Here is a 16,668-nt window from a genome sequence, read left to right as displayed (position 1 = left end):
TGTCATATTGCACAAGAAAGTATTTTTTCACATTTTTTTAAATCTATGCTGTTGATGGTGATGGCATGGTGGAGGTATGACCAGTAGATTTACTGCTGCGGAGCGTCAGGTAGATATGATGCTGACAGATGACTTCCACAGCCGTGACAGATACAGATATATAACAGATCTACCTGGGTGGGATCATCCTTGATTACTGGCTCTGGAAACACGAGAGGAGAGTGGCAATAAAGCAGAGAGCACTATTTCACTACCACCTTTCTCCCTCCCTCCCTCCCTCCCTCCCTCCCTCCGTCCACCCTTCCTCCTACTCTCCCTCCTATCCTACACCCCCCCCTACAGCCTTTCACCCCTCCAACCACCCACCCTCCCCCCCTGGACTCTCACTCGGTGTGTGAGGTGATATAAGGGGTCTCCCGGGGCTCTTTCCAGGGGTGTAGTAGGTGAGCGGTGATCCGTTTGGGGGGTTTCTACAGTGCACACTCATGCACTCACACACACACACACACACACACACACACACACACACACACACACACACACACACACACAGCATCATGGGGCCTGTGAGTTCACCAGGCCACTAACAGAGAACCAGAGGAGAACAGCACAGAGTATTACAGGAAGTCAGAGAGATTGAGCGATCGAGAAAGACGGGCTCCTGGGATTAGGGGTGGGGGGGCATCAGATGAGGAATAATCAAATCTCACTGTAGAGTGAGTGAACAATTGCGGTGAATTGGCCAGGACATGACAGAGAGAGAGGAGGAGGAGGAGGGAGGGATAGACAGACAGGGGGGGGTTTAAATCGGTCGCTGTTCTCCAGCCTGTCTTTTCTCCTCAATCTCCCTCCTCCTATTCACTCTGAGATAGAGAGAGCAGGGATGAGCATCTATGATAGACACGTAATCCCCAATAATCCGCACACATTCAACCCCGGAGGATTACATTTTGGGGGGAATTACAGCAGGATTTCTGCTCTCCTCCCTTTCTCCTCCTTCTCTTCTTCTCTCTGCCCTGGTCTTCTTTTCTCTCCATCTCTTGGCCAGGTTGCCAGTAACACTTCCTTTGATAAGCCAGTGTCAGACATGGAGGCTTGGCCAGCAACAAATGGATGTTTGGAGAGAGAGGAGGGGGGGGCATTCTGCAATATGAGGCAGAGAAATATATATTATTGTTACAGTAATCTGCACCCCCCCTCCCCCCCCATCCCCTTTCCTCCCTCCTTCTCTCCTCTTCTCTATTCTCTCTTTCCTCCCCTTCCTTCCTGCCAGTCTTTATCTCCTATACACAGGCAGCGGTGTAAGGCTGCACATGATTATTGGTGTAATCTCACCCTCAGTTTAGATTATCTAATATCAGAAAGGCCTCACAATAATCTTATCCCCCCCCCCCCCCCCCCCCGACCCACACACCCCCTCAACCTCCTCTTCGCTCCGCAAATTGAACTACTTTATTTTACTCCTCAATTTCTTTCCTGATGACAAAACATTAGGCCAGTCAATTCACACAGAAAAGCCCAGTTAGAACAATGCGTGTCTAAACCCATTCACTCGATACACACTGCTTACGGCGCTGTAATGTAAGCCCTGGGTTTTCCTGTTAAGTAGATTTAGGCCACAATGTACCAGTGGAGTTGCTTTAACTTTCTCTTCAGCATTTTGTGGTAGTCTGATGGCTGTGTTGACGCTGGTGTCTGGGCTCACTGCTAGTAGGGATTGGGGCCTATATGACAGCTCACAGTACTGTGTGAGCCTACTGTCTGTTTGCCTTGCCCTGTAGTATCACCACATCACCCTTTAGTAGCTGTCTACTGTCTGTCACAACCCTGCCCTTCACGCACGCATGCACGCACGCACGCACGCACGCACCTGTCTGCTATGGGGTGACCTGTGTGTGTGTGTGTGTGTGTGTGTGTGTGTGTTGTAGCTTTGGGACTGTTAATTACCCATGAAGAAGTCCCCTGCCAGCAGGCCGAGGGTCTTGGGAAGGAATATAGGGGTTGATAGGGTCTCAAGGCACCAATCATATGCTCAACTCAGCCAGCAGGGGCCCTCTCATGTATTCATTTACACAACAGGCTCTTCTACTGGGCTGGCTTAATCCGGATATACCGTGGGGGAAATAAGTATTCAACACATACATTTTTTTAATGCAACATATTTCTATTGCAGCTATTCACATGAAATTTCGACCAGACATTGGTATTAACTCAATAAAACTACCACAGCTAAAGACATTGTAACACTCCAATCCATAAAAAAAAGTTATGTGCAATAATGGGGAATGACACCTTTGTTTCCAGTGACGGCTTCAAGACACTTCCTGTACAAGACTCTGAAACTAAAAACTAAACTCTCACAGTGATCAGGTGGGACCCGTTCTTCAACACAGACAGTCTTTAAATCTGGAAGATTCCGGGGGGCCTGCTGGTGAATCTTGATCTTCAGTGCCTTCCACAAATGTCATATTGGATCTGAAGTCTGGCGATCGACTAGGCCAGTCCAACACCTTTATTCTCTTCCTCTTGAACCGATTGAGAGTCTCCTTTGCAGTATGTTTTGGATCGTTGTCTTGCTGGAAGATCCACCCGCGTCTCAACCTCAGCAGCTCTGCTCAAGTGGTCCTTGCTTCTTGGGCTCCTCTTCTGACTAACCAGTCTTCTCTTCTGACTGACCAGTCTTCTCTTCTGACTAACCAGTCTTCTCTTCTGACTAACCAGTCTTCTCTTCTGACTAACCAGTCTTCTCTTCTCACTAACCAGTCTTCTCTTCTGACTAACCAGTCTTCTCTTCTGACTAACCAGTCTTCTCTTCTGACTAACCAGTCTTCTCTTCTGACTGACCAGTCTTCTCTTCTGACTAACCAGTCTTCTCTTCTCACTAACCAGTCTTCTCTTCTGACTAACCAGTCTTCTCATCTGACTAACCAGTCTTCTCTTCTGACTAACCAGTCTTCTCTTCTGACTAACCAGTCTTCTCTTCTGACTAACCAGTCTTCTCTTCTGACTAACCAGTCTTCTCTTCTGACTAACCAGTCTTCTCTTCTGACTAACCAGTCTTCTCTTCTGACTAACCAGTCTTCTCTTCTGACTAACCAGTCTTCTCTTCTGACTAACCAGTCTTCTCTTCTGACTAACCAGTCTTCTCTTCTGACTAACCAGTCTACTCTTCTGACTAACCAGTCTACTCTTCTGACTAACTTTCTGACTGCCCGGGCAGAATTCTTGCGCTTCTTGAGCTCCTGTGCGTGGACGGTTATTGTCAAGTGATGTTTCTTCCCCTTGCGGATAATGGCCCCAATGGTGCTTATAGGAACATTTTTGGAGTTGAGAAATCCATCATAACCAGTGCCATTACTACGCTGCTCAACAATCTTGTTTTGCGAAGCTCTTTGCCTCGCCCCATCATGAGATGTTTCTTGCAGGGAAGCTTGGTGACAAATTCTTTATTTACTTGCATTGCAGAGGTGGGAAACCCTTTTTCAAAGACTGTAAGTACTTACCCACCAACACACACTAACCCAGCTGATTCTAATTAGCACAGGTAGAAGAACTCATCAGTGGCATAAGCTGGTTTAGTGCTTTTTCTTACTGTGTTCAATATGTTTTCCCTGTCATTCCACTTTATTGCACATAGCCTTTTTATGGATTGGAATGTTACAATTTCTTTAGCTGTGTAGTTTTATTGATACCAATGTCTGGTCTAAATTGTGAATGGAAAAAAACTTACTTTTTCCTGCTCTGACTGGTGGATAGATGATTCACTTACTTAGTCAAATGTATTTTGTTCTAAGTCGCTTGGGAATAAGGCGTCTGCTAAATGCCAAAAATGTCAATGTAATGTAAATGTGAATAGCTTAATTGTTGATGTGTTGAAGACTTATTTCCCCCACTACAGTTATTTTGAGGGCTATGGGACTGGGACAAACAGGGATGGAGGTAAACATGGTGGAGCTGGAAAACTCCCTAGGAGGGCCATGAGGAAGCCTGATTGGAGGTTGTATGGTCACATGGTCACATGTAGTTAGGAAGGAATGACTGTCTGTCTGTATAGGAGTGACTGGCGTTGTGCAATATATCATTCATCTCTATAATTTACCAGGACAATCACAGGCCTACAATCTACAGCCTGCTACAACCCAGGCCCAAGAATAAAAAAAAGATGCGTGTGAGAGTGTGTGTGTGAGAGTGTGTGTCATGACTCATGTGTGTGTGTGTGTGTGTGTGTGTGTGTGTGTGTGTGTGTGTGTCTGTGTGTGTGTGTGTGTGTGTCTGTGTGTGTGTGTGTGTGTGTGTGTGTGTGTGTGTGTGTGTGTGTGTCCGTCCAGGGTGATAATCCCTCCCCCCCTGAGAGCCTACTAAGCCACTTCATTCACTTTGATCCAGTTTTGGGGGGCAGTTTAATTTCCCATAATGCCACTGATCAATGATTTCCTTTCAGCGATGATGTAATGATTGGGTTTAAGCCCGGTCAGTTCTGCGGCTGTCGGGCCGCTTTAGGCAGACTGGAATTTATTATTGAGGAGCTTAAAAGAGGATCAATACAGGCTAGCCGATCTACAGAGGGCACAGGGGTGTGTGTGTGTGTGTGTGTGTGTGTGTGTGTGTGTGTGTGTGTGTGTGTGTGTGTGCGTGTGTGCGTGCGTGCGTGTGTGTGTGTAGTAGGGGGGTTGGGGGTTCAGGACAGAGAATATTTTTTTAACAAGGAATTTACCGTTGGTTTAGTTTAACAACGATGATTAACAAAAGCAACAATTCTAATCTCAGCATAAACAATTACAACTATAATGTATTATTCATTAGTTGAATATATAGACCTGGGTTGTTTTATAGATGAAGTTGATTAAACGCAGGCCTGTAACAGCGGCCTGGATTGGAAGTGGTGCAGTGATTAATGCCACCAGTCGGTCATATCTAAGATTCTCATTATCACTGAAGTACCATTACCTCCATATTACAGCCCAGTCAACACTGCATTTCATAAAGCAATTACACACAATTACAGACAAGTCAGGAAAATTAAACCTGGGCTTGCTGGGTAATTGCGGCTATTAAACACATTGTAGGAAGACTAGGGAGCACAGGGAATACTAGTGAGCAGTGGTGGAGTGTTACTGTACCAATACTGTAGTAAGAACTGTGAGCGTGTCGGGTCCTATCCTTACTTGAGATCTGTGGGGCGTCATTTTGAGGTTTGGATTGGGGGTAAGACCCTGCGACATACCGGCGTCATGTCCAGGGGTTGTACTTGTACATCAAGCCGCCTCACTCTACGGAAACAGTAGTAATGGCTATGGGCCATTAGGCTCGAGAACCATCGGTTCTCAAGGCTACTTCCTTTGAGTTCTTGCCATACATACGACGTCATGCATGCATGCACACATACGAACATGCCCAAACAGTTTCCATCACACTCTCTTAACATGGATGCACTTACCAGACGCTCCAAGCAACTCCATAGAGAACTGAGAGGGCGAGTGTATCTGAGTGTGTGTGCAGGTTAAAGACAGTGTGTCTCCAGTGTGAATTACAGACCTGTCTCCCAGCGTGCCCCCCACGCCCAGACCCCCTCACCTGTCATTAGGTGGACGGGGCCGACCAGCCGTGGGGCCTGTCCTCAGCCGTGGGGTCAGAGGTCATGATCTAAGTACTGGTGATGTCGCTGATTTGTCCACTCCCCCCCCCCCCCCCCCTCCACTTTCCATCACCCGTGCGCCGTCGAAACGGCCTCATCTGTACAGTAAGACTGACACGTACGAGTCGAAACATGGACTCTGTGACAGTGGAGGTGACTTACTCTGCTATTTACCTGGGCAGGGACAGACTGTAGGCTTCCATTAACTCATGCTCTTCATATCCATTCTCTGTTTCCTTTTAGTTCAGTTCATTTGTCCCTCATTAATTGCTATTAACACTGTTTTACTTTCACAGCGCCTTTGAGTAAGCAGCGTCTAAAACTGTCAAACCAGGCCTGCTTCCTGTCGCCGCCATCTTAGCAGACTAGAGTGAGAGTATCACATGCACGTCAGATTCAGTGTCGTTTTCTTCTTGAGTTTTTTTTGGTAAAAGTCACAACCCACCATACACACATAGTAGGTAAAGAAATGCATCTTTATTTGACAACAAACAAGTATAAAGTTAATTTCATTCCAACAGTTTCACACACAAGTCATTTTCAAATCTTTCTAAGACATTCCAGCATCTTCCTGTGCTTGTGATTTATCACACACACACACACACACACGCACACGCACACACACACACGCACACACACACACACACTAGCCGCTAGGTCTCTGTGGTTCCCACAACAATTTTTTGTTGCTGAAAATACCACTCAGATTTGAATCTAAAGGCTTTTTTTTTTTTTTTTTTTTTTTTTTTGAGTAAAGGCCCTTGCACACCAATGCGTTTTTTACGTCCGTTAAAAAAATAAATTAGAACTCATGTTGTGTCAACCACGCTTGCACACCAATCCGTAATTTTCGTCCGTCCCCCCAAAAAACGCAACGGACCGGTGTGCAAGGTCTCTGTGCGTAACGTTTTTTTCGGATGACGGATTAAAAAATACGCATGCGGAAACGCACGCATTGGTGTGCAAAGACCTTAAGGCAGTCCCACTCATACAGTATATATATATTTTTTTTTTTGGGGGATAGAGACAGTGAAGGTAGACAGGAAAGTCAGGAGGAGAGGGCATGTCAGCAGGGCATGGGCCCGGATTCAAACCCATGCCGACATGGGCATATGTGGGCACTGTAGACTGCGGTTCTAGGCCACTGGACCACCCCAGGCCACTCTAAAGGCATTCTAACTTTGTTTCACGACGGGTGGTTTCTGTGTGTTTAGCTTTAAATTAGGTTCTCCAACCGCGACACTCCAGAATTCATCATGTCAAAAACGTTGCATGTGGGACAATAATGTTACGCAACCAATGTATTGAGTCCAGTGTTTACTAACACAATGAATATTGAATAGTAAAGTGTACAAGACTTGTGGCCAGAGGAGAGATTTGCGAATGGATTTTTTATCAGAAAAGTTACAAGAAAAGGTAGGCTATCTATTTCATTGTTAATTGTTACTGCTGAGCTTGTGTGTGTGTGTGTGTGTGTGTGTGTGTGTGTGTGTGTGTGTGTGTGTGTGAGAGATTAGACTACCTAGTGTAGTGTGTGTATGCGAGCCCTAAGTTACTGAAAACAACTACTGCAATACATTTGCTTTACACTTTATTCAAGCTAGTGTGTGTATCAGAAATGCTTTGATGGTCTGCAGGAATTTAGCTGCTGGGTGCTAATCAAAGTTATACAATGTTGACAAGAGAAGGAAATCCTGCTGTTTGACCATTTCTTTTTCACACGTGTATCGTTAAACTAGCAGCGTGCAGTCAGACACAAAATGGTTGGCACACATGTACAGATTTTGCTGTAGCTGGGATGTTGCCATCAAAAAATAACTTTATCCACGCAGGATAAAGTCCTGTCCTCTGAGGCTGTAGAGATTTGTGCTGGTCTTATTTTTTTTGTTTGTTTTGTTATTTTTTCTGGCAGTCCCACTCATATTTTCATTTTTATTGTGACAGAGATAGTAGAGATTTGACAGGAAGGATGGGTGAGAGAGAAGGATATGTCCGCGGCCGGAATCGAACCGGGAACCCTGCGGTTACATGGTCAACGCTTAGTCCGCTACGCCACCTAAGCGCCCCGATTTGTGCTGGTCTGTGCAGCTGAGTTGTTGCCATGCTTCGCTCTTAGCTTTGACATTTAATCCTAGTGGGTCCGGCGCAAAGAACGGCGAACTTTCGCTAGGATTATTTAGTTCTCAAGCCGTGGGCGGAGATACTCTCATGTTACCCCCCCTCCATCGCACCCTTCACTGGCTTGCATCCGATTCAAGATTCAAATTCAAGACCTGCCTACCGGGCAGTAAAAGGGACAGCCCCTGCCTACCTGCAAGCAATGGTCTCCCCCCAAACTTCAGCCTGTTCACTCCGCTCCTCCACCTCTGCTGGCCGACTGGCCCCACCACCTCTACGCCAACGCGGCAGTCATGCTGCCCGGTCACGTCTCTTCACTACCCTGGCTCCCCGCTGGTGGAATGAGCTTCCCAGGGCTGTCAAAACTGCACTCCCCATCTTCCGTCGGAGACTGAAGACCTCCATCTCTTCAGGTTACACCTTAACAGCTCCTCCTGAGACATCTACTACCCCCCAGCACTGTGTCTCCAGAGACACCTGCTTCCCCCTATACTGTCTCTCCTAAGATTTCTACTCCCCCCCCCTTGTACTGTTTCTCCAGTGTCTACTTAAAATATAATTTAAAAATCTTTCTTCTTCTATCACGACGACTGCCATTGGCCGCTGGCTTGAACTAGATTACTCTTCCTGCTACGACTGGCGGATTGATGATTCACTTTCTTAGTCAAATGTATCGATTGTAAGTCGCTTTGGATAAGGCGTCTACTAAATGCCAAAAATGTAAAAAATGTAGATACTCAGATGGGGGTGGGGGGGGTATAATTCTAATGAGACCTGTTTGTGACATAGAAAACGAATAATAAACTAATCTGTATGACTTGAATCGCATGTTTTCTGAAATAGGCAGCCCACTGCTAGTTTTTTCATAATGGGAACTTTAAGTTAAAGGCTCATCTGGGTAAAGCTAAGAGACGAGGCAGTGTTGAGTAGTTTCCAAATGAAACCAAACTAAGCCGATATAAAAACAAAAACCCTGGAAATTAGACTGAGCTGGCCTGCTCAGGATCACTCCTCAGCCAAGGCCAAAAGAGAGAGAGATCAGGAGGGAGGAGGAGAAAGAAAGAAAGAGAAGAATCTAGAACGGCGCTCCACCAAAATCATACGAAGGGGCTGTTTGTTTTAATGGTTGTGAAACACAACGTGTTTCTGTTTTTTTAAAAAGCGGAGCATATTCGGAGGGTTAAGAATGGTGTAGCAACGCCCTGTGTGGGTGTGGGCAGGAGGGGCAGCCGCTAGAGGCCCAGGCCGAGTGGGCGGCTGGATTGTGTGGTGAGAACAAAAGGTGAAGGATGGAGAACGGAGGTGCCTTGGCAGAATCCTGCTCGCAAGCCTGGAACCAAACCGCTCGGCTAATTACTGACACACATTGTCAACGCGGAGGAGACGCAACAAAACAGGGATAAAGATTAATTTCATACCTCATCCTCCTCGCTTTGCCGAGACACAGACACTAATCCTGTAAATTGAAAAAGCGACTGAAGGAGGATTGAAGGATCAGAGGAGAGGGAGAGGAGTGTTTAAACTCAAACAAGGGCTGGCTCCTTCCTCTCCTTTCCTTTCAGTTAAACACACTGACTTTTCAGAGCCCTTTCCTCTCGCTCTCTTGTTTTCTGTCTCCAGAGGTGGAGAAGCAGAGGTGGAGAAGGGTGGAAGAGAAGAAGGGTGGAAGAGAAGAAGGGTGGAAGAGAAGGAGCAGTGGGCCAGGGAGTTGTTTGGTAGAAGTGACCCAGGCTGGCCTATGAATCTGCCCTCCTCTTTCTCTCTCGCTCTCTCTCTCTCTCTCTCTCTCTCTCTCTCTCTCTCTCTCTCTCTCTCGCTCCCTTCCTCTCCCTCTCTCTTTCCTGTTTCTCTGAGTGGAGCTCATGACTCTCAGCTCTGTAACAGAGAAAGAGAGGGCTAGTATTTTTATTATTAGTGTTCTTGCTGTAAGCAAGCCACACTATTGTTATCATCAGTGTATGTGCGTGCGTGGCTGACTGTCTGCATGCGTACGGTGACATGACAAAAGTGAGACGGAATGATGGGGCGCTTAGGTGGCGTAGCGGGTTAAGCGCTGACCATGTAACCGCAGGGTCCCCGGTTCGATTCCGGCCGGGGACATATCCTGCATGTCATCCCTCCTCTCTCTCTCACCCATCCTTCCTGTCTAAATCTTCACTGTAACTGTCAATAAAGATGAAAAATATGAGTGGGACTGCCCCACTCAGAAAAAAAAGAAAGAAAAAAAAAAAGTGAGACGGAATGTAAAAGAGGCGACATCTAGTGGTCTTTGTCTGTCAGTAACAGCTCCCCATTGTAAAGATGACTACGTCATTTGACCTGGAACAAGCACTAAGAGTGGGTGAATATGGCGCCGCGCTCCTAGTGTTAACAATAGACAGATATCTCATATCTCACATCAACATGTTCAGCTCTTCACACTGTCACTCCACATTTGGATATCTAAGCCATAACATTAAGGGCCAATCCCAATTCCCTTTTCTACCCCTATGGCTCGTTTTCGAGTGTCACTCGATTCGAAGGCAAGGCCTTCGAATACGTCACAAGCCCTACCCCTTGACATCTAAGCCCTATGAATTGGGACAGCCCTTCACGGCGCCTACGTCATCAACAGTGGTTTAGACGGTACGGGTGACGCGTTGTGTTGCCGGCGAATTCTCACATCTCCTGTGACCGGAGGAGATAGCAAAGATGGCGGCCTTTAGCATCGCAAACACTATGATAACATCCTCCGTAGTATATAGTCTATTTCAGTCACAGACATGTTCAACAACAACACGTTTTACAACAAGGAAGGGATACAACTAATAAACATGTTAACTCACTATTCACCTTGTTATACAACAACTACTACTACAAGTGTCTATGACTACTGTTAATGTTAAATCCGTGTGGAGCTAATGCTATCGCGTCTCCACAGGCTAAAGTACAACACTGATATCCTTAACTTATGTCCTAAACACACTACTGTCATACAAGTCGTACCTTCTCCTTGACATGGACATAAACACCTGCTACCTTCTTTGAAAGAAATCGCGATTTATTCAGTGAAAACTAGTACATGATAGCACAACATAGCATAGCATTCGCGAACACTATGCTAACAACACTATGATAACATCCTCCGTAGTATCTAGGATAAACGGGTTATTTTGATAAACTGGACACATTTTGTGAATATATATGGTTACTTTCTCGCCTGAAAACATATAAAAACTTCATAAAATGACACATTAACACTTGTAGAGCCAAATTACAGATTGTAGCCAATGGCGGCCAAAATTGAGGATTTTATATTTGTAGATGATTCGCAATGCATCCTGGTATCAAGGGGTAGCGTACCTCTAGCCCTTCGAAGCTAGTCTGGTCCTGAAATCCCTCGAAACGAAGTAATAGTTAGCCCTCTCCCTTACCCCTAGCCCTCGATGAAATATGAATTGGGACAGCCCTCCCCCTAAACGTGAACGCGCAAATCGAGCCATAGGGGTGAAAACGAAGGGCTAGGGGTGAATTGGGATTGGCCCTAAGTAGTTTTTACGTTCTGGCCGTTTGTTTGTTGGCTAGCTAACACAGTGGTTTGAGACCCGGTTACCATGGTAACGGTCTATGGTCTTACATCGGGTTAGGGATGGGCAACTTGGACGGTGGTGGAGGCCACAGAATTTATGTACTGGCCGTCAGGGGGCCGCAGATTCACTTGGAACACACACACACACCCACACCCACACACACACACACACCACACCCACAAACAAACATACACACAAACAAACATACACACAGATATGTTACACTTCAAAATGTAAAAGCTTTTTAACTTACACGTTCAATATCAAGTGATTGCGTTCATACTTCTTGGCTTAAATACCCCGATATGGGTTTTATTGGGGCGAGCACACTTCACAATTTCCACAGAAATGTGTAGGCCTACCTCTCCGGTTGTTGTTTTCTCTGTAGTCCTGGAGAGAACGCTAACACCTCCTGACATGTTTACTCTGTGTTTACTCCGTGTTCACCTCGTCCAAACTCTTTCTTTTTTTCCCTCTTTTTATTACTCTTTTATATTTTTGACGAGGGTTCGAAGCTCGTCTGTCATCCTCAGAACCGAGGCGAGGCTTCGGTTTGTTTAGTGTTTTTTTCCCGCGGAGGCTTGGGCGAGTGTGTGAGCAGAGCGAGCGAGTGAGAGAGAGCGTACGCTGGGGTGATTTGGAGATGAAAGATGCGGCGTCATGGTGATTCCTGGCCTGCCACTGAAGCGTTCAGACGCCCAGACAAACCTGTCAGCCCTCGTTTAGCCCGGAACAGCCAGAGGAACCTCCTCTGTCTCCCACAATCACCAGCAGACACGGCAACGCTCTTGTCTGAGACGATGTCAGGCCTCTACCTCGGAACAGGCCTTTCAAACTAACACCTCTCGCTCGCTTTCCTCTGCTAGTTGGACTTTGTTTCCTCCTGGTCCTGTCTAGCTCAGGGAGGGAGGGAGAGAGAGAGAGAGAGAGAGAATCTGACCAAGATGGAGATGTTTAAAGGCCTATACTGTACTTGCTGCAGCAGACACCCCTAGATGAGATTAGAGCACATCAGACTTGGGGAAGTTGCGTATGTTTGATCATCATCATCATCATCCTCATCCTCATGTTGTTTTGTGATGTGAAAACCAGCAGGCATTTTTTAATGAGCACCAAACAGGGACGGCGGGTCTTTAATGATGAAGACATTTCCCGTGTCTTGTCGTGCTTGTCCAACGGACGTCTCAGCACTACGCTGTTACCACACAGTATGGAAGACATGTTCTTACCTCCGTCACGGCTCGGCACCACGGTACACTACCGAGAGACTGGTGATCACTCCCCACACTGACGTTTCAATTACATGAGACCAACAAACAACAACACTAACATGAAGTTCCCCAAACACTATAACTTTAGTGACGACATTGTATTAACTTGTTGTTAATGTATACTAATATTTGGGTCTAGGAAAAGCAATGTATTTGTTACGGTACATGTGGGAAGACGGTACAAACTAGGGTTAGGGTTAGGTGCTACGTCAACTTGGTACATGCTGGCATGTCTAACCCTAACCTTAACCCTACCCCTAACCCTAACCGTAGCACCCTAGCACCTAACCCTAACCCTAGTTTTCCCACATGTACCGTCTTCCCACATTTAGCGTAACATATTCATGAAATGTATTAGTATTGGAGGTGAGAGAGTGTTTCATGTTCACAGTGGAGGAAGGATCTGGGATCTGGCCTGCTAGGACAGCATCTCATTCCTCTGTAAGGTTGTCACAGGTATGCTGAAACCATCAGTCACTCTGAGGAGTATCCCGTGCGTGTGCGTGTGTGTGTGTGTGTGTGTGTGTGTGTGCGTGTGTGTTTGTGCGTAGGTGAGTGTGAGAGGCATGGTTGGTTTCCATGCAGTAGTGTTCCCCTGGTTGTGAGAAGAGGAAGAGGCTTGGTGCCCTGCCTGGTGCCCTGCCTGGTCTTTCATGTAGCTGAGACCCAGGAGAGACAGAGATGTAGCTGAGACCCAGGAGATCTCAGCAGACCACTCCCTCCTCCCTCCCCCTAGACCACTCCCTCCTCCCTCCTCCCAGACCACTCCCTCCTCCCTCCACCCAGACCACTCCCTCCTCCCTCCCCCTAGACCACTCCCTCCTCCCTCCTCCCAGACCACTCCCTCCTCCCTCCACCCAGACCACTCCCTCCTCCCTCCCCCTAGACCACTCCCTCCTCCCTCCTCCCAGACCACTCCCTCCTCCCTCCACCCAGACCACTCCCTCCTCCCTCCCCCTAGACCACTCCCTCCTCCCTCCCCCTACCACTCCCTCCACCCAGACCACACCCTCCACCCTCCTCCCAGACCACTCCCTCCACCCTCCTCCCAGACCACTCCCTCCTCCCTCCCCCTAGACCACTCCCTCCTCCCTCCCCCTACCACTCCCTCCACCCAGACCACTCCCTCCACCCTCCTCCCAGACCACTCCCTCCTCCCTCCTCCCAGACCACTCCCTCCTCCCTCCACCCAGACCACTCCCTCCTCCCTCCTCCTCCACCCTCCTCACTCCTCCCTCCACCCTCAACCCAGACCACACCCTCCACCCAGACCACTCCCTCCACCCTCCTCCCAGACCACTCCCTCCTCCCTCCTCCTCCACCCTCCTCACTCCTCCCTCCACCCTCCACCCAGACCACACCCTCCACCCAGACCACTCCCTCCACCCTCCTCCCAGACCACTCCCTCCTCCCTCCACCCAGACCACTCCCTCCTCCCTCCACCCAGACCACTCCCTCCTCCTCCACCCTCCTCACTCCTCCCTCCACCCTCCACCCTCCACCCAGACCACTCCCTCCACCCTCCACCCAGACCACTCCCTTCACCCTCCACCCAGACCACTCCCTCCTCCCTCCACCCAGACCACTCCCTCCTCCCTCCACCCAGACCACTCCCTCCACCCTCCACCCAGACCACTCCCTCCACCCAGACCACTCCCTCCACCCAGACCACTCCCTCCTCCCTCCACCCAGACCACTCCCTCCACCCAGACCACTCCCTCCTCCCTCCACCCAGACCACTCCCTCCTCCTCCACCCAGACCACTCCCTCCACCCTCCACCCAGACCACTCCCTCCACCCTCCACCCAGACCACTCCCTCCACCCTCCACCCAGACCACTCCTTCCACCCTCCACCCAGACCACTCCCTCCTCCCTCCACCCAGACCACTCCCTCCACCCTCCACCCAGACCACTCCCTCCACCCTCCCACCCAGACCACTCCCTCCACCCTCCACCCAGACCACTCCCTCCTCCCTCCACCCAGACCACTCCCTCCTCCTCCACCCTCCTCCCTCCTCCCTCCACCCAGACCACTCCCTCCTCCCTCCACCCAGACCACTCCCTCCTCCTCCACCCTCCTCCCTCCTCCCTCCACCCAGACCACTCCCTCCTCCCTCCACCCAGACCACTCCCTCCTCCTCACCCTCCTCCCTCCTCCCTCCACCCAGACCACTCCCTCCTCCCTCCACCCAGACCACTCCCTCCTCCTCCACCCTCCTCACTCCTCCCTCCACCCTCCACCCTCCACCCAGACCACTCCCTCCACCCTCCACCCAGACCACTCCCTCCACCCTCCACCCAGACCACTCCCTCCTCCCTCCACCCAGACCACTCCCTCCTCCCTCCACCCAGACCACTCCCTCCTCCTCCACCCAGACCACTCCCCCCACCCTCCACCCAGACCACTCCCTCCACCCTCCACCCAGACCACCTCCCTCCTCCCTCCACCCAGACCACTCCCCTCCCACCCAGACCACTCCTTCCACCCTCCACCCAGACCACTCCTTCCACCCTCCACCCAGACCACTCCCTCCTCCCTCCACCCAGACCACTCCCTCCACCCTCCACCCAGACCACTCCCTCCTCCCTCCACCCAGACCACTCCCTCTCCTCCTCCACCCTCCTCCCTCCACCCAGACCTCTCCCTCCTCCCTCCACCCAGACCACTCCCTCCTCCCTCCACCCAGACCACTCCCTCCACCCTCCACCCAGACCACTCCCTCCTCCCTCCACCAGACCACTCCCTCCTCCCTCCACCCAGACCACTCCCCCACCCTCCACCCAGACCACTCCCTCCTCCCTCCACCCAGACCACTCCTTCCCACCCTCCACCCAGACCACTCCCTCCACCCAGACCACTCCCTCCACCCTCCACCCAGACCACTCCCTCCTCCCTCCACCCAGACCACTCCCTCCTCCTCCACCCTCCTCCCTCCACCCAGACCTCTCCCTCCTCCCTCCACCCAGACCACTCCCTCCACCCTCCACCCAGACCACTCCCTCCTCCCTCCACCCAGACCACTCCCTCCTCCTCCACCCAGACCACTCCCTCCTCCTCCACCCAGACCACTCCCTCCTCCCTCCACCCAGACCACTCCCCCACCCTCCACCCAGACCACTCCCTCCCCCTAGACCACTCCCTCCTCCCTCCACCCAGACCACTCCCTCCACCCTCCACCCAGACCACTCCCTCCACCCTCCACCCAGACCACTCCCTCCACCCTCCACCCAGACCACTCCCTCCTCCCTCCACCCAGACCACTCCCTCCTCCTCCACCCAGACCACTCCCTCCTCCCTCCACCAGACCACTCCCTCCTCCCTCCACCCAGACCACTCCCTCCTCCCTCCACCCAGACCACTCCTCCACCCTCCACCAGACCACTCCCTCCTCCCTCCACCCAGACCACTCCCTCCTCCCTCCCCCTAGACCACTCCCTCCACCCTCCACCCAGACCACTCCCTCCTCCCTCCACCCAGACCACTCCCTCCTCCCTCCACCCAGACCACTCCCTCCTCCTCCACCCAGACCACTCCCCCCACCCTCCACCCAGACCACTCCCTCCACCCTCCACCCAGACCACTCCCTCCACCCTCCACCCAGACCACTCCCTCCTCCCTCCACCCAGACCACTCCCTCCTCCCTCCACCCAGACCACTCCCCCCACCCTCCACCCAGACCACTCCCTCCACCCTCCACCCAGACCACTCCCTCCTCCCTCCACCCAGACCACTCCCTCCTCCCTTCCACCCAGACCACTCCCTCCTCCCTCCACCCAGACCACTCCCTCCTCCCTCCACCCAGACCACTCCCCCCACCCTCCACCCCAGACCACTCCCTCCTCCCTCCACCCAGACCACTCCCTCCACCCTCCACCCAGACCACTCCCTCCTCCTCCACCCAGACCACTCCCTCCTCCCTCCACCCAGACCACTCCCCCCACCCTCCACCCAGACCACTCCCTCCTCCCTCCACCCAGACCACTCCCTCCTCCCTCCACCCAGACCACTCCCCCCCACCCTCCACCCAGACCACTCCCTCCTCCCTCCACCCAGACCACCTCTGTCCGTCATCT

This window comes from Nansenia antarctica (genome assembly GCF_963989245.1).
Source record: "Nansenia antarctica genome assembly, chromosome: 19".
In the NCBI taxonomy this organism is placed as follows: Eukaryota; Metazoa; Chordata; class Actinopteri; order Argentiniformes; family Microstomatidae; genus Nansenia; species Nansenia antarctica.
Note: the sequence above shows the minus strand (reverse complement) of the source record.